The sequence below is a fragment of the Falco biarmicus genome, chromosome 2 (genome assembly GCF_023638135.1).
Source record: "Falco biarmicus isolate bFalBia1 chromosome 2, bFalBia1.pri, whole genome shotgun sequence".
NCBI classification, from domain to species: Eukaryota; Metazoa; Chordata; class Aves; order Falconiformes; family Falconidae; genus Falco; species Falco biarmicus.
The window spans coordinates 50,276,341-50,303,386 of NC_079289.1; the positions used below are offsets into that span (position 1 = coordinate 50,276,341).

A 27,046-nucleotide genomic window follows, 5' to 3' on the forward strand; every position below is an offset into this window, starting at 1 on the left:
AACAGAAGTGTTCTGAAAAGCCCTTTGATTCAGTTTACAGAAAATGGAATTTGACATATATTTAGCATAAATACATCACTGAGAATCTAAATGCCATTGTTAGCATAGTACTGGTGTGCTTAACTGTGCTGTATTCCTCACATTTGGTGGGAAGTTACTGGCATCTATACAAAATCACTTTCAGTAATGCAAAACTTTGGGTGCTGCTGCACTTTTTTTCCCCATTCACAGTTTTTTAATCTATAGTTATATGCACAAGGCTTTGTATTATGGCATGCACAACCAAACTCTCCTCTTCTGTTATTGCTATTTTTCTTGGCATAGGAGCAAGCCTGAGATAACGAAAAAACCCCAACAAAATAAAGGATTTTTTTTTTCCCTCACTCCAGTACAATTTTAATATGATTAACTACTGAATAATGAATTACAGTTAGGCTGAAGTTTTAAGCCTTTCTGTACCTGTAAGGTCATTTGAACACAGTGAAACAATAATGCATAAAGTCCAGGTTCATCCTTGTTTATTTTGTCAAGTATTTTTTCTGCATTCTTCCCAGTGTCAGGAATGCTGTCTGGATTGAGACATTTACAGAAAGGGGTAGGAAAGTTCTATAACACAAATAACGTGGATCTTGAAATTACACCTCCTTTCTCTCTCTACCTCTGAGGTGAGCAGCCAAATAGGAGACCTTGTCAGAAGGGGAAATTTACTGAACAGAAGAAACTGCCTGCTGAAACACTTACAGAGAAACTGCCTGCCAGCCTGGGAGCTGTGAGCCTGGGAACTAGGCCTGGGAACCAGAACCATCCCTGAAAAGTGCAGCTGGCATCTTTGAAGTACACCTCGGTACCTAGAAACTGGACACACTGGAACTGCGAAATTAAGGAACTATAATAACTTATCTTTTGAAAAGGTGAAAAATTACTATGTAATAGAGGGTAAAACATCCTGACAAAATAAGAATCTGTACCTGCCATTGGCTGTTCTAACTGCAAGAACAGGAAAGCAGTCTAGAAAAAACAAAAAGCAACAACAAAAAAAAATGGTCTGAAAGAAAGTAAACTTTTGGCTGCCCCAGGTGAAATAGAAATGAACAGCATCTATTGGCTGCTTGAAGTGGTGATGTTCTATGCCCTATTATTTCTCTATGAAATAAAAAGCTCTTAATTTTTATCCAAAATGTAGCCTCTCTCTCTGAGAACTTCCCATGTGGCATGTACTTTTCCTTTCCTAAACAGGCTGAATTCTCAACATGAACTTCTTATGAGATACTGGACCTTTTCAGGGCACACCTGGCTGAATCCGAACTCCCTGACATGGATCATCTTTGAAATGAAACTGTCTGTTATTTTACTTTTACCCCTCTGGGCCCACTTCTGGGATAAGTTAAGTTTGTCTACCTCCTGATAGAGATCCAGCCATGGTTGCGATCTCTACATACATGCAGGCTGGTTAACCCCTCATGTTGTAACATCTTTTAACACAATACTGCTTCTAGTGAAGTAGATTTACATATTGGCTTGTGAACACCCTGCTCATGATGACTGAAGTGGTATGATGATGGAAAACTCGTAATGCTGGAAAACCCACCAGACTTTTCACTCTATTCCTTTCATTTCCTTCTGTGCTGGGTCAGAACACTATCTGCCCTTTATTCAGCCACCAGAAGCCAAAACTAAAGAATGGCAGAAACGTTTTTGCTACTGCATTCTTTGACACAGGCTTTTAATGGTATTCTGTGCTTAATATTCACTGCATGTGCTTTATATCTTATTTAGTAGAGCTAAACATTTTGAATTCACAAATAGTACCCTCTACTAGAACAGGAGGCTGTATTTAAACATTGTTTATATTTATTTACATGTTTGCATTAGTGCTCCCAAGATAAAAATAAGTACGTAAGACTAATGAGAAAAATTGCAAAGTCAAGTATACAAATGCCATCTTGATTGAGGTTGCAAACTGCTATCACTACACATATTAGAGTTCATCATCAGTCTTAAAAAGATGGTGTGCTACTGTTTTCTTAGAAAAACACGACTTATTACACATCTCTGTGTCTACATGTATCTGTATGTTCAGAAATAAATATAATGTTTACAAATCTTACCACTGTGAAAAGAGATGTTGATCAGATAGCAGCATACCTGCAAACTGTATGAACTTCATGCATCAATGATTACTCTTTGCATGCTTCTTCATCTCTCTTGTGAAGACATCTGAGAAATGTGCATACAATCTACATAACAGCCTTCCAATTTATTTTGTCTAAGTGAAGCAAAGTGAAGCCTTCAGCATAACTAATTCTTTTTGTGTGGCATTCTCAGAGATTTCACTTTGTAATCTCCAGTTTAACATGTCTGTCAAAATGTTACATGGCAGAACTGTTCAAGTGTCAGAGAAAACATTAATACCAAGACACACACAAAAAAACCCAACAAAAGAACAAAATAACCCTTACATTTGAAAAACTACATTGGCACCTTGCATGTGGAAAAAAAAAAGTTTCTCTACAGTACTATTGATGATTACTTTGATCAATTCTGTAATATTTTACTGCTGGATTTTAGAAAAAGAATCTTGAAAACTTGATTTTTTTCTGACTGAAATAAAGAATGACAGCCCTTAAAAATAATAATACAGGTACTTTTCTTAGCAAAGTATCAGTTCAGTGACACATGCATCACTACCAGAATCAAGACTGTAGCATGGGCTTCTAGATGAACAAAAAGCAGAATAAATTTATACTTGAGAGTGCCATTGTCTTTATTTTGCTTTTTTATAAAAGAATGTAACTCCACAGACTGCTTCTCTAAAACCAAGAGATTGCTGTTGTTGAAATTTGTTTTCATTTGTCTTTTTTTGTGGTTAAGATGACCCTTTGTTAATCATAAACTTCTTGATTTCCTGTCACACTGTCCCTGATGTTCTTAAATAGAAACAAAAAACTCTATTTGCTGTGTAGCTGCTGAGAAAATAATGTCAAAGCAACTGTGGGCTTGGGAAGATTTCTGAAGTGTTTCTGAAGCCTAAAACTAACAAGACTGTGGAATGCTACTGCCCTAGAAGGTGTTAGACATAAGTTCTGAACTAAATCTGACTCAATAATAGGGTTTGAATTTCATGGGAAGCTTTCTAAAATTTGGGTTTATTCCAAAAAAAGGCTGAAGTTAAATAGGAAGCAAACAAAGAAACACAGCATTTCTCATGGACTGATCTGCAGCTGTCCCATGAAACTGGCATTCCCAGACCAGCATAGAGTAGATCAAAGGTAAATGACACAGCATTATACAGTCCAGCTGGAAAAGAACTGTAGAGTGTCTGATTTTGCTTCGTAGCATGATCAGACTTAGCTATTTCATGCCTGTCAAATATATTTTTAGGCTGCCTTCAAAGTCCTTCAGTTTTGGAGACTCATAATATCCTTTGGGCAATCTCTTCCAGTTTTCCTAATGTCCAGTCAAAATTTCTGTTGCTTCACTTAAGCCCATTATTTCTTCTCCTATTCACTGTGGACATGGAGAGGAAGGTATCTGTGAGAGAACAAGAAAATCAGATAAAGTACTATTTCGACTAAGTATATTTATTGTTTTTACATTTCTACGACAGTCCTCATTAATCCCCATTAATCTAGATGTTGGTATCCCCTATTTATACAGTGTTGTGATCCCACACACCCCACACACCCCCACAGACTTATTCAGTGAAAAGTAAAAGACATGCTAACTAAAACAAATATTGTATGGGTTTTGGAAAGAGGTTGATAAATCTGAATAGCTGTTAGATAGCATAGTGAAACAATTAGGAGCTGTAAAAATCTGAAAATATTTTATGTAGCCATGTTTACATAAAAAAAAAAACCCAAGAGCTATGTTTTAAAGCTCTTCTTTCTGTTTTTTTCAGAAGTAACTTTAGGGGAATTGGTGTTTACAACTTAGTGAAGACTAAAAAGAACTGAGAAATATTTTCTCTTTTTTTTTTAAATGTGTCTTTATAAATCATGTATTGTAAATAATTGCATACCTAGAATGCAACCATTACTTCTAGCGAAGGTGAATGTATTATCTTTATAGCTTGTGCTGCACATTCTTATAAAATGGAACTCAATTTTACCTTGTGGAGTATTCATAGCGACTCTTGATGCTTTGCGTGAAACAGAGGACATAATTTGGTTCAGAATATCCAAATTTTTCTGCAACACCAAAAAAAAAGAAAAGGAAAACTCTGAACTATTTGTCTAATATTCATAGATTTTTATAAAAGCAATACCTCTGTTTATAAAGTATTTTAATGCAATGAAAATAATAAAATACTGTTTTACTATCATTTAGTAAATGACACATTGACGTACCCAAAATCATCTGATAAGATAGTCATAGAATCATGGAACAGTTTGGGTTGGAAGGGACCTTAAAGATCATATAGTCCAACCCCCCCTGCAATGAGCAGGGACACCTTCAACTAGATCCATCTGCTCAGAGCCCCATCCAACCTCACCTGGAATGTTTCCAGGGATGAGGCATATACTACCTCTCTGGGAAACCTGTTTCAGTGTTTCACCACCTCATCCTAAAGAATTTCTTCTTTATATCTAATATAAATCTACTCTTCTTTAGTTTAAAAGCTCTAGCCATTGTCCTATCACAACAGACCCTGCTAAAAGTTTTGTCCCCATCTTTCTTATAAACCCCCTGTAAATACTGAAAGGCCACAATAAGGTCTCCCTGGAGCCTTCTCTTCTCCAGGCTGAACAACCCAACTCTCTGTTTTTCCTTACAGGAGAGGTGTTCCAGCCCTCTGATCATTTTTGTGGGCCTCCTTTGGACCTGCTCCAGCAGGTCCATGTCTTCTCTGTCCTGAAGACCCCAGAGCTGGATGCAGTACTCCAGGTGGGGTCTCACCAGAGCATAGTAGAGGGGCAGAATCACCTCCCTTGACCTGCTGGCCATGTTTCTTTTGATGCATCCCAGGATATGGCTGGCTTTCTGGGCTGCAACTGCACATATGCCAGCTTTCACCCACCAGTACCCCCAAGTCCTTCTTGGCAGGGCTGCTCTCCATCACTTCAGCCCCTGCCTGTATTGATATGGGGTGATGCTTTGTCCCAGGTGCAGGACCTTGCACTAGGCCTTGCTGAACCTTGTAAGGTTCACATGGGCCCACTTTTTGAGCTTTCCTGGTCCCTCTGTATGGCATCCTGTCCCTCAGGCATGTCAACCTCAACATTCAGATTGGTCATTTGCTGAGGGTGCACCCGATCCCACTGACTATGTCTATTGATTAAGATATTAAACAGTACTGGTCCCAAGACAGACCCCTGAGGGACACCACTCATCACTTATCTCCATCTGCACATTGAGCTGTAGACCACTACCCACTGGGTGTGACCATTCAATCAATTCCTCATCCATCAAACAGTCCCCTCATCTAATCCATATCTTGGCAATTTAGAGAGAAGGATGTTGTGGGAGACCATGTTAAAGGCCTTACCGAAGTCCAGATAGATGCCATCCATAGCTCTTCCCTTTGCCACTGATGTAGTGACTCCATCACAGAAGGTCACTAGGTTGGGCAGGCAAGATTTAGCCTTTGTGAAGCTGTGCTGGCTGTCTCAAATCACCTCTGTGACCTTCGTGTGCCTTAGCATAGCTTCTAGGAGAATCTGTTCCATGATCTTCCCATGTGCAGAGCTGAAGCTGACAGGTCAGTAGTTCCCAGGGTCCTTCTTTCTACCCTTTTTAAAAATGGGTGCAATGTTTCCTTTTTTCCAGGTACCAGGGTCTTCACCTGACTGCCCCGACTTTTCAAGTATCATGGAGAGTGGCTTGGTAGCTACATCAGCCAATTCCCTCAGGACCTGGGACACATCCCATCAGGTCCCATAGACTTATGTATTTTCTAGTTCCTCAGGTGGTCGTGAACCTGATCTTTTCTTACAGTGGGAGGGGCTTGAATCTTCCAGTCCCTGTCTTGTAGTCCATCCACTTGAGAAGTGTGGGAAGAGAGGTTTCCAGCGAAGACTGAGGCAACAAATCTGCTGAGTACCTCAACCTTCTTATCATCCATTGTCAGCAGTTTGCTAGTTGTGTTAATTGCAGGGGGTACACTTTCTCTGACCTTCCTTTTCTGGCTGAAACTGAGTAGTGTCCTTATACTCTTCCCAGGATACCTGTCCCTGCTTCCATTGCCTGTGTGTTTCCTTCTTGCCCTTCAGTTTGACCAACAGGTCTCGACTCATCCATGCTGATCTCTTGCCTTCCTTTCCTGATTCCTTACACCAGGGGATCAAGAGCTCTTGAGCTCTATGAAAAACATCCTTCAAAATCTGCCGTCTCTGTTCTGCTCCCTTGTCCTGGAGGACAGTTTCCCAGGGGGTCCTACTGACTAGCTCCTTGAACATACTTAATTAATCCAAATATTTTCCCTGCAAAATATATTTTACTCAAAATGTATCTTTAAAGTATATTAGTGGCTTCTTTGTCTTTTGTGACATCTAATATCATATTCATATCTACACTGATTTTAATTGCACTGAATACGGAATAGTTTTTAAAAACCCAGGCTCTACATATTTCAGTATCAATACCAACCTTGCTCTTTATAAATTTAATGTACCAACTAATTCCATTAACTTTGGTTTGTTTTACTGGTTCTACTGAACAACCTGTTTTTGTGGGGGTTTGTTTATTTGTTTGTTTGTCTGGGTTTTTTTCTTTTTTCTTTTTTTAAATTTGATTTCAAGTAGTGTCTCTGTAGATCTTGGAAGAAAACTTCTTGATGAACATTTCTTTAAGATGGTTATTGATTAAACTATTTTTAGTCTTATGTTAATTTTTTTTTCCCAAACCACATAAAATAACTCAACCCAAATTCTTTAAAATTGGTGACAGTAAGATACACGCTTTACTGCTAAAATGACTTGATAGTGCAATGGTTATCAAGTAATATGAAATAATTACAGGATACTTAAACATGCTGCACTCAAAATCCTGCTGAAGGCCAGAACAGTAAGAGCACCTTAAATATAATTAAAGCCAAGAATTCATTGTTAGTATACATGAAATATTAAGAGTCTAATCATTATTAGTCTAGATCTAATTGTTAAATTAAAATGAAAAGAAAGAATGCAGATAAAATCATTGTGCACATGCTTCTTAGATGCAGCTCCTATGCCCAGTGCTGTGCTCATGCTCTTGATGGTCCTCTGGGCTCTAAGGTTGGTGGGTTTTATTCGTGTGTGTGTGTGTTGGAGGTGAGGGGTTTGACACTGAGTTGTGAGCCTCTAGAGTCCTTTATAGGGAGGACTGTGATGTTCACGTTGATGGGTCTCCCTTCCTCTAAGGGTCCAGTTGGAGCCATTTTGACATGTTTATGCTTCTACAGCCTTGCTCTTTCTTCTTTGGTTTGTAGCTCGATGTTATGTCCAAATTAACTACATATGGCTCCCTTTACATATGTCAGATATTTTTTTTTCCTGTTACCCCTAAAACCAATGTTGCCCAGGTCCAGGTCTTTAACCCACCATGGGAGAATTTCTCACAGCTGTGGTACCTCCAGTGCCAAGAGCCCATCTCTTATCACTCCTGTGCCTGAGCTCCTCTACACCACATCCTGTGTCCCCTGTGTCCCCACTTCTTCAGGTCTCTCCTGTCCTACCATACCTGTGTTTCTCTACACAATGCCACTGTATTAGGGCTGTATATATCTCATTCTATACAGAGTAACTACTTATTACAACCATGGCTGTACTGTTTTAAAAATAAAGTAAATCAGCTGTAGGCACCTGATCAATTAAGAAAATTCCTGTCACAGCTAAACCAAGCAAACCAAACCTGCAGGCAGGTCAACAGAAGTTCAGACAGAGCAGGTCTGTCAAGCGTCAGCCCTGAGGCCTTGCAGACTCAGTACAAAGCTCGGCCTGTTACCAGCAATGGCAATGCTCTATTACAGTGTTACATCACTGCAAACTGTCCTAATCAAATACTCTTTTTTTTTTTTAATAGGAAGTCATGAAGCAGATGTGCCATGGAGGAATTTAGGGTTGAGGTGGCCACAAGGACAGAACCACAACACTCAATTGCATAAGGTCTTAGACTGGCTATTAGGAAAAATTTCTTCACTAAGAAAGTTGTCACGCGTTGGAACAAGCTGTCCAGAGAAGTCATTGAGTCACCACCCCTGGAGGTATTTAAAAGATGTATAGATGTGGCACTTAGGGACACGGTTTAGTGGTGGACACAGTAGTGTTACGTTAACTGTTCAACTCGATGATCTTAAAGGTTCTTTCCAACCTAATTGATTCTATGATTTAAAATTTGTTTATGAATGAACATAGGTATAGCGGGTTGATTATGATTTCTATTCCAAGGTCTCTGTCCTACAAAACATACACTTTCTGCACAGAATACAAACTCTCATACAACACTGTATTTACTACCTTTTGGTCTCCCACTTCAAACATGTTATAAGAATGTAGATATCTTGAGAATTAATTTGTACTTCTTTTTGTACTATCTCTACAGCAAATGAAAACTCATAATCATCCTTTTCTGAATATTAGCATTGCAGGCTAGAATTTACAACCTATATCCATTCAAATAACTTAGCAACTGTGCCACATAGATAAGAGAAATGCATTTACCAAATGGTCTCAAAAAAAGCCAAGATCTAGTATCAAGGCAAAAAAGTACATTTAAAGATTCACTGATAAGATCAAATCAGCCATAAGGGACAGAATTTGACTGAAAAGAAGGTGTTTCATCAGTCCATCAAAATGTAAGAACTATTGTCAAAAGCGTCTGGATACTAAAAGTTCTGAAGAAATAAATGTAAAAATCCTTTTTCTTAAATATCTGTTCTTCAGACTAGAAGAATGATTTGGAATGTATCATCAGCCTTTAAAGACTAAATTTTACTGATGATCAATTTTTTCTTCTCTGTTGTAAATACTTTTGTTGTAAATTGACCCTCTTCAAGTTTTGAAAATGTTGACTGTTTACTTAATTACTCAAAGAGGTTTAAAGATTAATTATATCCCTGTTTCTCTTTACTTACATATATTCCAAAACAGAAGGCAGAACATAACTTTGTCCATCTTTATAGATGGATATAATATAGATATTTACTTTTTAAAAGGGAGACTTTTTTTCAGCTGAACAGTTGTTATGGAATCACAGCTGCTGTGAATGAAGAAAATAACTTGTTTCCTAAGTCTTGCAACAATGAAAAAAGGGCAAAACTTAAATTTCTAAATAAAATACATCAAGTATAATTGCAGTGGTAAAAGATCAAGGTTGTGAGATGCCTGAAGCTGGAATATTCTACATAACAGAAAAGTACTGTAATAAAAAAAAAGAAAAGCCAGCCCGGCTGGATAACATTGAAAATTTCCACAGAAGGGAGATATGAATTAAATAATAGAGAGAGAATTCAGAAAAGGTAATCTCAGTGGATTTATTCAGAAAGTGTTTGGAGACTTGCTTCATCAACAAAAGGCAGAGGAAATCATAATTGACAGGCATTGTACCTTCCCTCCAGTTCTGACAGCAGGCCAATGTACGTTACATTGAGGTGCTGTTATGATGCCAAATGCAGGTCATTTTGAAAAAGAGGGGAACTGAGTATAAGACATTTTCAAGGTCATATAATATAACACATAAAGAAATCTCTACCCTGATCTTCAAAATGGGCAAGGTACCGAATGTAATAAAAGCAGGGTTCGAAGAAGCAGGCTGACAAACACCATGAATTTTACTTGGAGATACTGATTTTTAAAAATAAAAGCATAGCAAGAAGAGCAGAGAAAATCATCCAGAAGTGATGATTTTTAAAAATAAAAGCATAGCAAGAAGAGCAGAGAAAATCATCCAGAAGTGGGGCAGGCATGGGGTGAGAGTGAGAGGCTGGTAGGGGTGGAAGCAGCTAAAAGAACCACTTGTGACTGCTGTGCATCTGGAAGACTGAATGTTTGTAATAAAAAGACTCTCTGCCATTTCCCCCAGTTCTCTTCACGCACTGAGTTAGCAGTGTTTCTTTGTAACAGAGGTTTGTGTTTCTCTTTATGTTCAGAAACATGAACATATTACAATTTTTAAAATATGCATGTTTTATCATCCACATAAGATGTCCAGTGGATCTGATATTTCTAAATTTTTAATGTCAGATATTTCTATCTTTCAGGTAAATATACTTGTTATTAGTGTTCTTTATCATTCAAGGCTTTCAAGGAGACATAAAGACAAACAATAGGGAAAGTGTAACTCCTCTGTTTAGAAAACAGTTTTGTCACTTCCTTTTTAAGAAAAAAAAAAAAAAAGCAGCTAGTAAACAAGGCATTTTATCAGCCATCAGCATTATTTTCCCCAGAATAAACATATGCAAATGCTACTTGAAAACATTGCAGAAAAAGCCATGGAGTACTGTAATACAATAATAAATCCCACAGATCAAGAATAGTATATTCTTATTTATAATTTCTGTAGAGTTCTTTGACTCTGGACAAAACCCTCCCAAAGGAAGAAACCATTCTTCTCTTTGATAGCCTAATCAAAAGAATGGTTTGCTGAGGAATAAAGATGAGGATAGCTGAGGGTTATTCACAAAAATATAACCAAAGTAAATAAATCCAGAACCTTGTCAGCAGTGTCAAAAAGGAGGGAAACATGCAGGAATATCCTTGGAGTAGATCCAGTTACGCAGTGAGAGCCTTGAATTATGTCATCTATATCTCAAGCAAATATTTTACTTCTAGATAAAGGGAGTAATAATAAAAGAGAGGACAAAAGAATATTTCATAAATAAAATTTCTCTGGTGAATGGAGGTGTTCTTCAAGTTTTCTCCTAGGTTAGATCTTGCAGATGAGTTTGGCAGTGAAATGCCACGGACTAGTACATGATCCAGTCACAGTTATGTTGTTATTCTAATGAGCAACAAATAGGTCTACAATGGGCTTTACTGTAAAAATGTAAATAGCTGGAAAAATTATGCATTATCATTACAAGTATCGTAATTTTACATAATCATGCTCAGCTTTACAAATATGTAAAGCTTACACTGTACTCTCTCAGCTCACAAATCAAGTTCCATATTACAGCTTCTATAAATCTGGTCTGTTAGGGGCATGATGATGAAACTTGGCATGTAGTAATAGATGCCTCAGAATGTCTGTGACTAGGGTAAAGCCACCACAGGTCTTTCTGGAATTCCTGGCTCAACATATATAGACTTTTTTAGCATATATGAAGATATGATATATTATGAGAAGACTGATTCAATATCCCTAGTTTTGCCACACTGGTATTCATATTGAAACCTCTTAGTTTATTGGTTTGCTTGCCTTTCTGGAAGTATGAAAATGGACAAGTGCTTATGTGATCACTTTAGAAACTTCTTCTTCTGGACCCCTGTCAGAGGTTTAATGAAGAAGCACTGGAGCTTCTTAAAAGACAGCACGAGAGGAAATAAACAGAACATAAAAAAAAAAAAAAATCAATGCAGTACATATATTTTTAAATAAATGGCTGATTTATTTCTGAATAGCTGAAAATCATTAAAAATACTTTTAAAAAATTGAAACATTTAAAATTAAATTTTCATAATGAAGTGATGTTTTCTTCCCCTTGAAATTGTCCTAATAATACTAATTACTTATGTACTGGGACAAATGATGAATTCTCTGGTAAAAAACCCCAAACAATAAAATAAGTCAAAGGTAAATGTAAAGATGAGAATAAGAAATTCTGATAATAAGAAATCTTTAAGAGATGAGAAGAATGAAGTCTGAAAATCCTGCTATGCTTATTTACATTCTAGCTTACTTCTGAGTAGCCAAACAGCATAGTGCAAATTTTATAAAACAATCTAAATTCATCTAGCATTTTCAAGATACCATATAGTTTGTTGCCATAAATATTTGTGAGTACTTAGTCTTAGGATATGTGAAAATTTTCTGCCAATGACATATGAGTAGGAATTGCAAAGAGAAAACAATAGTCATACAGTTCATCTTCTTCTCTACCACTGCACTTTTTTTGTTTGAATACATACTTGTGATATAAATCTACCACTTAAAAGCATTCTATCAAAACCAATCTTTGTAGTCTTGATACTATTTAAGATTTTCAAAGTGTTTTTTTCTCTTGACCAAAACACTAGCTATACCATTCCAGTGACACTGGCTGTACCATTTCAGTGAGTGAGTTAGCTAGAACTGCATGATGAACCCAACAACGTGGGGTATCTCTGGAAATACAGAATGCTGTGTGTTAGTCACAGAACATTGTCAGTCGGGAAGGACCTTTGGAGGTCTCTAGTCCAAACCTGCTAAAAGCAGGTCTAATCAGGTCAGACTGTTCAAGGCTGTGGCCAGTACAGTCTTGAACACCTCCAAGGACAAATATCCCAGAAACTCTCTGAGCAACATGTTGCAGTGCTCAATTACCCTTATAATAATATATGCTTCATCATATTTAATTGCAATTTCCCATGTTCCAACCTGTGTCCATTGCTTCTCATTTAACCTCTTTAAAGAGTTGGACTCTGTCTTCTCTGTATCTTCTGATTGGGTACTGGTAGACAGCAATATCATCTTCCTGTAGTCTTTTCTTCTCCAGGCTGAACAATCCCAGGTCTCACAGCTTCCCCTCATAGACAGATGCTCTGATAACTTAATTATCTTCATGTCCTTTTGCTGGACCTCCTTTTTTATATCCATGTCTCTTTTATACTGGGCAACTCAGACCAGGACACTTCAGACACCACACTCCAGATGTGGCCTCACAAGGACTGAGGAGAGGGAAAGGACAACCTTCCTCAATCTGCTGGTAATGCTCTTCAAAATGGAGCTGGGATGCTGTTGTCCATCTTTGACACAAAGGCACATCTTTGATTTTTTTTTGGGGGGGAGGAAACTTTCTAGACCAGTCTTTACAATAAAGTAAAAGACACACACAAGTTATTAATCCTGTTTATGAGACTTCTGTAAAAAGAAGGAAATAAAAAAGAACTGGATTTTAATCTTCTTGTATTTTGAATAACTGTATGTATACTTGTAATAAACAGGGGGAAAGGTGGTGCATGTATGCAAAACTTGGCCATCAGAATAGCATTTTCCATTGACGTTGCAAAAGAGAAAATTACTGTTTAAATAGCAAAGTGAGAAATCTCAGACTCCTTATGGTAAAATACAGCTATCGGATGCATGCATGCTCATCAGTTGGTGAACATGTAATTGATGTTGATTTTATCTGGTGTAATAGACTAGGAGTAAGAAAGAAAACCTTCTGAGCTAATAAAAGACAGGAACTGAGGAAGTTTAATTGGAAGAAAGGACAAATGTAAGGCTACAGAAGCACAGGTATAGAATAAGCAATTATTTTTAAAAAAGAAGGAAAAGCATCTGAAAGAAAAACCAAAGAAACAAACCAACTATGATTTGGTCTACCTAGCTTGCATGGAACTTTGCACCATTTCCTTAACAATACATTTTTGTTCTGTAGTTCATGCTTCATTTCCTGTGACGTTTCCAATTACAGTAGTGAACATGTATAAAGTAGAGTCTTAGCAACTTACTTATTACAGAAAAAGGACTCTGATTCCACATCACATGCAAGAAATAAAAATACAAATGTATCAACGAAAAACAGTTTATATGAATGTAGGATAAATTTCTACAAAAAAAAAGGATCTCTGTTCTGCACTGGAAAGGGTACAGATTTATTTCCAGGTCTCAATAAAAAAGGCACAACAACATAGTAAAATTTGTTAATAGTAAGAAATAGAAAGTGAAATATAGATTGTGAGTGAATATTATATCCCTTCAGATGTTGGGAACTTCAGCTTTGGACAAATGCCCAGTGGACAGACAAAGCACACTATGCAGAATTCCCAGCCATGGAGAGGTTCAGTCTTCCTCTATTACCATGGTATCCGCTATTTAGTGTAATAAACAAAACTATATTTCTTGTCTTGACACATAGGAATGTTGTCTCTTTTTGTTCACCAGAGTATATCCAGCTGCATGTATCTGGGAGCTACATCCAGGAGCAGCATGTTCTGGGCATCCCAGCATGTTCTCTGGCATTGTTACATTGGTAAGGTTATACAGTGGTCACTCATGCTGGCATAGGGGTTATTAGGCCTGACATGGCTTGCCTGAGATCACAAATTCCTCAAATACAGTATCTTTCATAACAGTCCAAATACAATATCATCAGTGGAATCAATCAATATACTGCAGAAAGATGCAACAACATTAAATATAAATATATTTTTTAACAAGTATTTAGCAGCAGTAATAACGTGTAACCATTGTGGATACCCTCGTAAAAGAGAAGCAACAAAATATTCATTGAAATAAAACAGTGAATTAACAAAGTTCAATGGCAAAGTACACTTGATTACTACCGCACAGAGGACAGGTTCAAACAAAACTGTCAGGGAGATCCTCTCCTTGAGCCATGAGGCTCAGAAAGGACTGCCTTGCTTTCTACATTCCTACTCAGAGAGGAGCCTAGGTGCGGCTGGATCCAATCCTATTCCCAGACTTAGTCAATGGTTTATGTCTAAAGGGTTATATGTGCAAAATCAATCCTTTTTATTGCTTAGCTAATATTTCAAAGTTTAGCATGCTATTAATCACTTACCAAGAATCTGTTGCAGGAAGAAAACTCTCAGCTTTGAGGAGTAACCTGGAGAGGCATCCCTGCTCAAGGAGAGGTCCTGGCATGCAACCTGATGCCATGCAGAACTCAACAGGCTCTGGGCTGTCCACTATTTATAAATGGCCAGTGGGGAGCACACTGCCAGAAACACCTATGGAAAGGAATATTTGTATAGCTAGCCTCTATTTTTTTCTGAAGTATGGAATTTTACTCTACAAAGATGCAAACTGATGGTATATGTATATATGCACACATGTACTTCCATTTCTATCCATATTGAACTGCTTCCTTCAAAAGCCCTTTCTTAAGTTTGGACTCCATGAAGGGTATCATTATTATATCAATTATTTACACAATAGCTTTGTTTAAGAAAATTAATTTCTCACTGCATCAACCTATTTGAGTATTAATATAAAACAAAGGTCAGCATACTACAGCTAATCAAAATTTCAACAGTTTATCATGGATAACTACTTCTCTGATGAAGATATATAAAGCATATTGTATTGCTTGCAATTGTATACATATGCATATACATATATATATACATACATGCATATATACAAATACAAATGCAAATACATATGGAAATACAAACACAGCTTCCAGTCCATCTAGCTGGACAATTTTTTTAGTTTACATATGTTCCTGGTACACTGAAGATTGTCAGAGTTCCATTTTCAGTCAGGTGCTTGAGAGAGGCTATTTTTAGAAATACTTTGGCCATGTGTTTTTATAGACACTCACTTTTGCTCTCAATAGAACTGATCATTCTCCTTTTTCTCCTGTTTTTGCAGTCTTCATGAAAATGCTTCTTCTGTGCTTCAGGAACCTCAGGTAAACTTTAAAACTGGAATATAGAAATAGCATATTAATAACCCTTCTGGATCACTGAGTCAGTTCCATGTTCTTGAATACAATCACAGTATGTAATTTTTGTCATGGTATATCAAATGTTTACTTGACTGTAGCTACACTTTTTTTTGCTCATACTTCACTGAGGGTAAAGCTGCTACAGAATATCACTATATGATGGATAGGAAGTGTCCTTTCCAGTCTCAATGTATTCATGGGCAGTTTATATCAATTTTTGCTTGTGTCAAGATTGTTCTCCGTTTGGATAGCTCTCCTCCATCATTTGTAGTATAGATTGCAGTTATGTCTCATAAGCAGTCAAAGATCTATCAGCCTTTCATTATTCTAGTAACCCTTGCATGCATTTATTCTAGCACAAATTAATTTTTCTTGGGAGTGAACTACCAGAAATATCTGCTGTATTTTAGACAATGTCATGAGTGACTTGTACAATGTCATTCTCACTATGCCTTTTTCTGTATTACCTATAATTATTCATTTTCTTAATACGTAACTTCAGTTCTGCTCTCAGGATAATAATTCTAATTCTTATTTTACTATAACACAAGTGTTAATTTTAGGTGTCTTTGTTCCTGTGAATGGAACAGTGTTGGTATGCAAGAAGCCTTGGCATTGATGACTTTGGTAGACTCCTGTCTGCTCTAGGCTAGGATGATTACTGCAAAGTCTGTCTACTGTGACTTGGTATTCTGCTAGCATAAATCAAAATCTCATGTGTTAATTAGCAATATTTAACTTGCAGGTAGAGAAAGACTAGAAAGATCAGGGGAGGCTAGCAACCCAAATGAATAAATGCCTTATAGAAGAATGAAGCACTGGTGAAGAATTTCCAAAATTGCTCATCTTGTGAGAATTGAGCCATTTTGACCTGTACTTAGAATGATGAAGACATCAAATAGACAAATTAAGATACTTTCTTCTAAGGTCATAGGCTCCCTTGCAACTCCTGTAATCTCTCATAAAATACATGTGAGGGGACTTCCTAGAGAAATTCTTCTGTCACTTTTAAAGGGAAGATGGACAGAGAATACTTCCTAGTCACCACTCTTGCAACTTTATGTCCAAAAGGGAACAGAAGCAATGACAGAGGATTATGCTCTGCCTACTCCATGAATAAACTCCAGAAAGCAACTCAGACCATCATCCCACAATATTTATGCCATATATGTCCATGACAGGATTAACCAACTGGATAAATTTAGTTGTAATTCATTATGTACAGAAATATGCTACTGGCAAAATTGCCAGGGCAAACAATATAAGCCTATTCCTGCTGACTATGGTTTATGAGATTTATCCTGTCTAGAGGACAGATGATGCACCCCTTTTTATAAAGCCAGCTGGCAGTAAGTACAGCTGCTAAAAGTAATAAACCCATTTTGAACAGTCAAGGTGTTTTTTTATATGACCATTATTTTCTCATCTGGCTGTGGGGGTTTTCATGTGGAAGCAGGATTCCTAAAGCTGGAGCTGCTCTTTTACTAGAACAGCCTCAAAAGTCTGTTGTAATTGATGGTTCTGGAGTGCTTTGATGCACTCTATGCATATTACCACCAAGAAAGCAAAGGTGTACTTTCTAACTTTCTCAAAACCTAGCAACAAACCATACCATAGTGTAAGACGACCGTTATCCTAAAGCTGGTATGTTGGTGGGAGGCTGGTAAAGCTAGTGGCTTTTGCCCACACCTGCCCATTTGCCAGTTTTCTGTTCTTTTCATAATTTTTCCCCCTTAAAGAATGACTTTTTTTTGTCAGTCTTGAATAAACAAAGTAAACCATCCCTGAGGGAAAGATGTCCACTTAACCCAGGTGCCTTAAAGTTGCAGTATCATGGGGTGACATAGACTGTTCATAATTGTAAGCAATTTTGGATTAGTTTGCCTCTCTCCTCACATGTTTTGCTTGTTTATTTATGTACTTTTAATTATTTATGTAGCATGATTTAAGCCATTCTGCAAGTGTAAAAACCCAGATTTGTACAGAAAGGCTCCACAGACTATTTTTGAACCATTTGTCGTTCTTCCATTTCTTGGTAACATTGCTGATCTAAGGCTGCAAAGCTCAGCAAATCTGTCCATTTGCTTGCCTGTCTGTGAGATTTATATGGTTCTGGGAGTTGTCTTGTCCCTTTATCTGAGGGATGGCACAGGCAGCTACCTGTGTCCCTCTATGACTCCAGTTATATAGAATTTTACACGTCTAAAGACACTGGTTGTAGCAGCCATGTCTTAAAAATCCATAATATTCTTTGCTAATGCCCTAAGTTTCCATGTTCTCTGGGGACTGCGGGGCAATTCACTGCTATTTTATGGAAGTCACTGAAATGTTAACATGAATGAGAAAATATGAAACAAGCATAGTTTAAAGGCAATGGAAGATTAATAACAAGAGTTCCAGGCTTATAAATGACAAAGGCTTGTACCAGAGATTAAAATGACAATAATAAAAAATGCAGTCTTTATGCATGTAGTATAACTAAAACCTTTTACAGCAGTGTATGGATTAGCCTCAGTTGCTTTTAAGCATATGTAGATGGAATAGGAAGCATCCTTGATTGTCTGTCAAGAATTAACAAATCAGATTTTACTATTACATTATTATATTGCATAGATTAATATTTTAATTACATTGCAATATATTATATAATTGTGTAAGTATTATAATGCATTAGTGCTATAATTATAATGGATAGCATATAATAAATATATGCTATACTAATCATAACAAATAAAATATAATCAGCATGTTAAGATGGTATTTTAAACATTTATTTATATATTTTAAATTTCTAATATTATTAAACTGCAATAATATATAATATATGTTTGCAATATACAACATAATTTCTTATTAAAAGTGTATAAGTATACTGTCTTATATTAACATATTATTTTTTATTTAAAATTTAAAATTTAATATTTTGGTCTTGAAAAGAATGTATATTAATATCCTTTTTATAGTGTTACTATTTGTATTTATAGCTGTCAGACTCATAGTATCAGATGTGAACAGATAGCAATCTGAAATAAGTCCATGCTTTAAATTTCTCTTTTGATACGAACTTCCAGAAATATAATGGTCTTCTGCAGATATTGCAGCATATAAGAAAAATTCCACAACACTTAAAGCCTAACAGGTAAATAACAGTAAATATTTCTGTGCAATATTTGCCACACTGCTTTTTAAGCATCAAAACAACTTAAAAACCTTACGTGACAGGATGTCATTTAAACTGAAAACAGCACAGCGTAGATGTGTTTATTTTGAAGTTGTTTCTTGTGAATAAACTTCAAGGTATAAAAAGAATTATCAATGCAACTCTTAAAGAACTAAGAAAAATATTTTATTTATTTACAGATATTATATAAATTAAAAGATAATCAGAATTTATTTGAGTGGAAGCATTTAAAGATATGCTAAGAAAATGTTTCATGCATGTAGACCTGTGTGCCAAGAGTGTCTTAATGATAGCAGGAAACATAAACAACTTCATGGATCAATACATCCTCAGCCTACACGGGAGAGGAAGAAGAATGCATAGCTGTGACCACATTTCATGTTCCAGATCTCACACCTTACTGATGCATTCCCAGTAGCGATGCACTACAGTCCCAACTGTTAAACCCACAGCTAACTAATCTCCTCGTGTTCATGAGAATAAAACAGGAATTTCAGATGTTATATCCTAACAGTCACACTTGATGGATAACACATGTAAAGTCATTCTCCTAGAAGGACTTCATTGACATTCTTCCTTTAACTATATGTGACAAGTTTCTCTGCCACTTCAGTGCATCTTACGCCTGTGACAAATGGTCAAAAAGACTGCTAAAGTTAACTTTATTCTTTTAAACTTTTGTCCTTTGTGGCAAGGAGATGGCAGAAAACAAAATCTGCAGTCCTTTGCATGTATTCTTCATATACATTATGTAAGTGTCACATTAAGAGTGACAAATGGCTGGGGGCTAGGGGGAGACTGCCCTCCCATTGAGTTAAGAGGTTCAGAAAGGATCTCCTTCCTTTCTGAACTCCTTCTCAGAGCGGAGTCTAGGTGTGGCTAGATTCAGTGCTAGTCTTAGATTTGGTCAAAAATTTCAGGTGTAAAGGATTATATGTACAGCCACTCACCAGCTTGCTTGTCAGAGCCCCACTTAAGGACTTTCACTGAAAGAGTTTTGCAAAGCTGAAAAAATACGTGACTTATTAAGGCAACAGATGTAACAAATCCAGAATTGCCATTGATAAATACACTCACTGCAAACATCAAGCCTAAGTAAAGAATACAGCACTTCTGTTAGTAGAATTGTCCCAGGTAACATCCAACATAGTCAGAGCTGCAAGTCACACCAAAGAGGCATCCCTGCTTTGGGAGGAGAGAGGTCCAGGCTCATTGACCCGTCCCAGTTAGAATTCTCTCCTCAAAGAAAGAATAAAAGGATTCTAAAATGACAGATTTTATGTTCATGGCAAGGTGGGACTAAGTCTATTATTGTGTGCTGACTGGCCCTGAACAAGGTATCAGTTCTGGAAGGTCAGTTGGGCTCAATGAGTTAGCATGGCGCAGGGAGGATTCAGTGCAGACAGATTTATGGTACACGTTTACAGCGACAGCCGTGCAGGGGTCCTCCTGGCCTTCACGTAAGCAACACCAGCCTGTGAGGCCCGTGCCTCAGCCCAAGTTCACTCAGCTTGTTTAGACCACATCTGTTACATGCTTTGTGCGATAGGCGAGCTGCTCAGGTCAAACTCCTAAATCCACTTTGAGCTGAACAGAATTGTTCATTTTTAGGAGAGGATGGCAGAGCGCACCACCACAGTGTTGCAAAATTGTTTAGGATAAATTTGAAAGGCACTGCAAAAAAGGCAGATGTGTCACCATTTTAACTCTGTACTGATTTCTTTGATAACTCTATACAATGAAATAATAGCAGCAAAGAGTGCCTTAACATCTTCTAGGCTCATATTGTAATTGTTATAACTGATATGCTGCTGCACCTCACATTAATTTGATTAGACATAATGAGACCTTTTCACTAAGAAGTTTTACCCATTAAACTTGTAAGTATTTGTTCAGCTGTTATCTTTCCGATGCCTGTCAAAAAGCATGGACTAAAATGGGAGTAAGTAATGCCCTAGATAAACTCTTTCATTTTAATGGCTCTCATTCAGAGAAAAAAAAATCCAAACATTTAAAACTTCAGTGAATAGCATATTTTCCAGTTGGCTTCTCAACAATTTTCTTTATAGGCTCTGGTTGAATGGTGTTTAAGTGAACAGTACATTTTTACGAATCCAAATTGAAAGCAGTAACTGCATGAAATAAAACTGGACTACATGGTGCAGTATTAACATAGTTCACTAGGTAAAGCATGAACACAGAGTGAAAAGCTATGTGTGATGCTGACAGTGAATATAAATAATGAAAAAAACTTAGGAGCCTGGCCCCATCCTTTTGACACTCACCCTTAACATACTTGTAGACACTGATAAAATCCCCTCTGTCTTCCCTTCTCCAGGCTAAACTTGCACAGCTCTCTCAGCCTTTCCTCATAAGGGAGATGCTCCAGTGCCCTAGTCACCTTTGTAGCCCTCTGCTGGACCTTCTCCAGCAGTTCCCTGACTCTCTTGAACTGGGGAGCCCAGAACTGGACACAGCACTCCAGATGCGGCCTCACCAGGGCAAAGAAGAGGGAAAGAATCACCTCCCTCGACCTGCTGGCCACACTCCTCCTGCTGCACCCCGGGATCCCACCGGCCTCCTGGGCCACCAGGTCACACTGCTGGCTCATGGGCAACTTGCTGCTCACCAGAACTTCCAGGTCCTTGTCTGCAGAGCTGCATTCCAGCAGGTCAACCCCAGCCTGTCCTGGTGCACGAGGTTATTCCTCCCTGGGTGCAGGGCCTTCACTGAACTTCATTACATTAGTCTCTGCCCAACTCTCCAGCCTGTCCACGTCTCACTGAACAGCAGCGCAGCCTGGAAGAGGGTCCAGATAGACCTTATTGTGGCCTTTCAGTACTTAAAGGGGGCTTACAAGAAAGGTGGGGACAACCTTCTAGCAGGGCCTGTTGCGATAAGGCAAGGGGTAATGATTTTAAACTAAAAGAGAGTGGATTTAAACAGATATAAGGAAGAAATTTTCTAGGATGAGGGTGGTGATACACTGGAACAGGTTTCCCAGAGCAGCAGTAGATGCCCCATCCCTGAACACATTCCAGATGATGTTGGATGGGGAACTGAGCAGTCTAATCTAGCTGAAGATATCGTTAGTCTTCACAGGAGTGGTTGAACTAGGTGAACTTTCAATTAGGTCCCTTTCAACCCAAAGCATTCTAGAATTCTATGATTCTTATTAAGAGTGTCTCAGGACAGAGTAATTTGGCAACATTTCTGTGGCATAAGTACCTGTAAGATATAGTACATAACAATCATATACCTTGACTCATCCATGTGTTTTAGCCTGTTTTGTTCTATTAACTAAGCTTTTTTATCAATCAGCTAAATCTTGTTAAAAAATATCTCAATGTAGTGTGACACAGGATGATTTGACATTGAGACCGAATAAGTGTCATTCTGTTTTCCACTGTATATGCTATAGCTTTTATCATCTGATCTGTTTGTTGGGTGGTCTTGGTGAATATCCAGTTGGTCACAATGCAATGAAGGCAAGAACAGATATGTGAAAATGCTGAATGTTACTTGCTTCGTCATGTCAGATTTCTCTGACTTGCCCATTTCTGAAATAATCAATAGAGAGCATCATACTGTAAAATAAACAGGCAAATAAACCCCCTGTGAATTCAATTTTTCCCCCAAATGGACCTCTTAGTTGTTATGCTTTTTAATTCTTTAATAGCTTTGTGATTTAATTTGGCATATTGCCATAATAATGCATATAGTATCTCTAAGCTTGGTGTATTTTTCTTAAGAAAGCAAGACGACTTATGTGACTAAGTGTATCTAAATAAATCTTAATGTTTTCAGGGGTTTTTTTTTGCTTTAGAAGTATAGAGACAAAACTGAGCAACAAAACAAAAATAATATCCATAATTATGGTAATACATTTTATAACACTGGACTGAAATTTCTGTGGTTAAAATAGGGAAAAATTATGGAATGAATAATTGGTTTAACTTTTTTTAACATGAACCTCATTTTTTTAAATAGCTTGTACAGACTTTTATGCCTGTTATACTGTGACAATGGTTTTAATGGTATATGTGCATTAGAGAAATTTGCACAATGATAATTGTATGGTTCTGTAATTTTGATGTAATGAATTTATGAAAATTCAAGTTTGTATTGCTATTACATAATCTGATTAATTACCTGTAAATTACATCAGTAATCTTATATATTCCTACTTGCAATAATGTAACCTGTAACAGTAAGTACTGACAATATTTTGTATGCCTCAGTAATCTGGTTCAGATAAACTACATTGCTAACTGAGAACTTCAGAGACTTTGACTTTGCTGGGATTCTTTGCAGTCTTCCTATGAGATTATGAGCTCAAGACGCTCAGTGTCAGGGACATATATCAAGCCAGGTCTAACATTCCAGAATATTCTTGAGACTACTGATCATTCATTAAGAAAAAGTAGTGCAAGCTACATCATTTCTCTCAAAATCACTGGAGGTTTAGTATTTTCTGATAAATACTAATCAACTATTCAGTTACAAGTGTACTTCTCAGATAAAAAAACCCTTTCATTTACATCTTATTCTTCAAAAAGGGACTTTAAATTGTAATTACAGGCTGCCTTCAAATAGGGTAGTCTTGAAAATAAAACAAGTACGGACAGAAAGAGAAAAAGAGAGAAAATAAACAGATCTTTAGCACTGTCCTGCCATTATTCATACCACTTATTTGTATGATGATTTCAACCACAGGTTTTGGCCTGTATCACGTACTCTCCCAGCAGAAGACCAGGCAAGCTAAGAGATTTGCATGTGTCCAGAGGCTTTCACCAATGGCTTGTATAGACAGGACCATTCTGCCCTTGACGGAGCGAAGAGTTTCACATTACAGCTACCACCAGCGTTGAGTGAGTTCTTTGCTTTCCAGCCCAGAGAATGGACACTATTGTAATTACCAACCAGCTTCATTTTGCAGTTTGATGACGGGCTACTGATCTAAAGGAAAAATGCCTACTTTCTGTGTTCTTAAGATTGTTTATCACTTTTACATTAAGCTGTCACTCAATTTAATGTATAGACTGTCCTAGGAATGTAGTCCAGAAGTTAAGTCTTTTCCTTTATTAAGGGAAAGATCTTTCTTGCTCAGTGGCAAGGTCTCACTTCAGAAGAGCCTTTCCAGTAGTCAAGGCATTCACTTTGGGTTTTGAAAGGTGGGTGTGAATTTGCCTTTTCACTTATATGCTTCCTCTTCGCTATTTCACATAACTTTCTATGCTAGCCCTGCTGCCTCAGAGTAATCTGACTTTTATTTTGAGTATTTCTTACACTGATACCAACACAGTCGCCCTCAGATTTCTAAAAGCCTCTTTTTACAAATGTGAGAAATACCTGATTATCATAAACAACTGAAACTCGCTTGAGGTAATTTGATTAAGCAGTAATGAAGCTGTTATTCTAAACACATAATACAAAGTTTTATTCAGGGGACTATTGTGTATACCAGAATAAATTTTCCTTCTATTGCTACTTACAAAAAGAATTAATGTTATTAACTTACTTAAATGTTGTATGAATTGGTAACTAAATATTGCTTTGTAGTAAGTAAATATTTAACAGCTATTATGTTTCTTTTACTGTTCTTCAAGTTCCACCAACAATTTCCTTCCAAATAAGATTACAGAGGACAATGAAAGGTATTTTTTAAATTGACACTGTAATTTTAAACCTACAGTAGCCAAGGTTCTGATAAAGGTTATATCAAAAACCTATTTTTAATTACTTTTACATAAGATATAAGAAACCAGTCCAGATTTACAATTTTTATATAACTTGCTGAGGGATGCTAAGTTTTCTTTTTTTTAAAAAAAAAGATTTATCTTAGGCTTATACTGTTAGTTACATATATAAAGGAAAATGGGTTACCTTTTAAATTTGCAGCTTTCTGCAATACTGTAAACCATACCCATCTCCAATAGAAAAACAAAAAAACAAACCAATCAAAACCCAACCAAAACCCCACAAAACATAAACATAATTTTAAGTCTACCTCTACACAATTAAGAATTTGTGTTCATAATTATTATATATGCATATCTTAAGGAAACAATGCAATATGCATTTGGGACTAGAGAGGAAGCATGGGAGCATAACTAAGGAAATATTTTACATAGTAGAAGAGACTGAATGAATATACACACTGTGTTTCCTTATCTGTTAGAAGACTGAAGTTGCTATTGAAATTTCAATCTGACAGGGAAAATGTCACATGTAGGTATAAAATGACTGTAAAAATGATCTTTAATTTGTCAGTTCCCTGGACTTAAATTATAGCAAAATGAATGTTACTTTTAGAAACTGCAATCCACTTCAGATAAGGATTTTGTTTGCTTATTTTCTGGAGTAGCTCAATTTAATCCACACACAAGTTGGGGGATAACTACTTCTCTAAGGAATACATGTCATTTCAATACATTTTCCTTTTAAACTTGATTAAATAAGACGCAAACAGTTTCTCACTGGTCACTTTGATTATTAGTGTTATGTTCCTCTGTAGCAGAACACAACAGGTGCTGCTTCACGGAGTTAGAGGTAAGCTGGAGTAGGAGACAGTTCCATGATATTTCAGCAGTGGACTGAAACAGAATATCACTCATTTAGGCTTAGTGGTTTCTCCTGTATCCCCATGACCAAAAAAGTAAAGTATTTTTTGCCTAATTTCAGTGTGTGCTGCTAACCTGACATACACTATTTTTTCCAGCAACCCTACTGCACTCATACCACAACAGGTAGCAATGTACTGACAATGCAATGCTTCCATTACTGAAGCTCTTTAGCAAATTTCTTCTTGTGCCAGTAATAACTTACAAGGCTGTAAAATTAAAACTACAGAATTACTCACAAATAGGATGTGTAATTGGTCTTATTTTGTGCAAGGATAGTCTGAATATTTTGTGCCACTATCAATGTTGAAAACCAAGCCTGAAATCGAGCATGTGATCTTCAGTATATAAAGAAAGTTTTTCCCCTTGAAAAATGAAGAAGTTTCTTAAAGAATAAGGACAGAAGAATTGTTGTGAAAGGTGTAATGCCCCGTGGTGGGTTTGACCTTGGCTGGCTGCTAAACCCCCTGTCTTGCCACTCTGTCACAGCCTGTCCTCAACAGGACAGGAGGAGAAAATAAAGACAGAAAAGTTTGCGAGTCAAGATAAAGACAGGGAGATCACTCACCAACTACCATCACAGGAAAAGACAGACACCACTTGGGGAAAATTCATTGAATTTTCTGCCCACTAAAAATAGACTAGGGAGGTAAGAAACAGCAACAAAAATTAAAATAAACAACTTCCCTCCACCTATTCCTTCTTTCCTTTCTCTACCTCCTCTCCCTAAGCAGTGTAGGAGGATGGGGAATGGGGATTTTGGTCTGTTTATAACAATCTCTGTCACTCCCTCCTCCTCACGCTCCTTCCCTGCTCCAGCATGAGGTTGCTTCCGCAGAAGATAATTCTTCATGAACATCTCCAGTGTGGGTCCTTCCCACGGGCTGCAGTTCAAGAACTGCTCTAGCATAGGTCCTTTCCACAGGGCATAATCCTTCAGGTATGGACTGTTCCAGTGTGGATCCCCCATAGGTTCACATGTCCTGTCAGAAAACCTGCTTCTGTGTGGGCTCCTCTCCATGGGCCACAGTTCCTGCCTGCTCCACCATGGGCTTTCCATGGGCTACAGCTCCCTTCAGGGTGTATCCAGCTACTACAGCATGGATTACTCCACAGGCTGCAGTATGGATTTCACCTATTAATTATGATCAAAATTTCCCATATAAATATATAAAAAAATAATTGTCCAAATTCCCATGACAATTGAATATGTTAGTGTTCTGTAGTTACATTACCATGTGAAACTGAGCAATATCAATAGGCATCTTTTATTGTAACTTGTAGCTCAAGGTGAGGCACACAGTGTACAAACTATATTGAATGAGCATGAGGAAAATAATTTCTTGTGAAGTTTCAATAAATGGTGTAACTTACCGATGGGAAATTCTAAGTGCACTTATTGCTTCCATCTCTTAATTAGTACATCAAATACCCAAACGTTCTTCTGAATCTGTGAGTAAGAAGATATGTTTAATGACTCTTGCATATAATATACACTCCCAGACATCAGATGTCTGTTGAAATGAATGCACAGAATACATCAATAGAGACAATGGAAAGGTGCCCTAGAACATCTGGCACATAGATGCATGCACGAGAAAGCCTAAGACATGTGATATACCATATGAGAAGCAAAGATCCAAAGAGATAAGAATAGCTTGGAATAAACATGGTTTTAAAAGTAAAAAGCAAACGAGCAGAAGAAAGACA

At 37.2% G+C, this 27,046-nt stretch overlaps 2 long non-coding RNA genes across 2 annotated transcripts; both read right to left on the reverse strand.

The window, feature by feature from the left end:
* Positions 1-540: 540 nt before the first annotated feature.
* Positions 541-8,471, reverse strand: LOC130145255 (uncharacterized). The gene is made up of 3 exons (XR_008820448.1): positions 5,489-8,471; positions 4,112-4,190; positions 541-3,531 (listed from the first exon to the last, which is right to left on the reverse strand). It is a non-coding gene; the product is annotated as an uncharacterized LOC130145255 (long non-coding RNA).
* Positions 8,472-11,501: 3,030 nt separating this feature from the next.
* On the reverse strand, positions 11,502-26,788 carry LOC130145187 (uncharacterized). Its single transcript, XR_008820400.1, has 4 exons — positions 26,711-26,788; positions 15,407-15,509; positions 14,642-14,810; positions 11,502-12,975 (listed from the first exon to the last, which is right to left on the reverse strand). It is a non-coding gene; the product is annotated as an uncharacterized LOC130145187 (long non-coding RNA).
* Between the last annotated feature and the right edge of the window lie 258 nt (positions 26,789-27,046).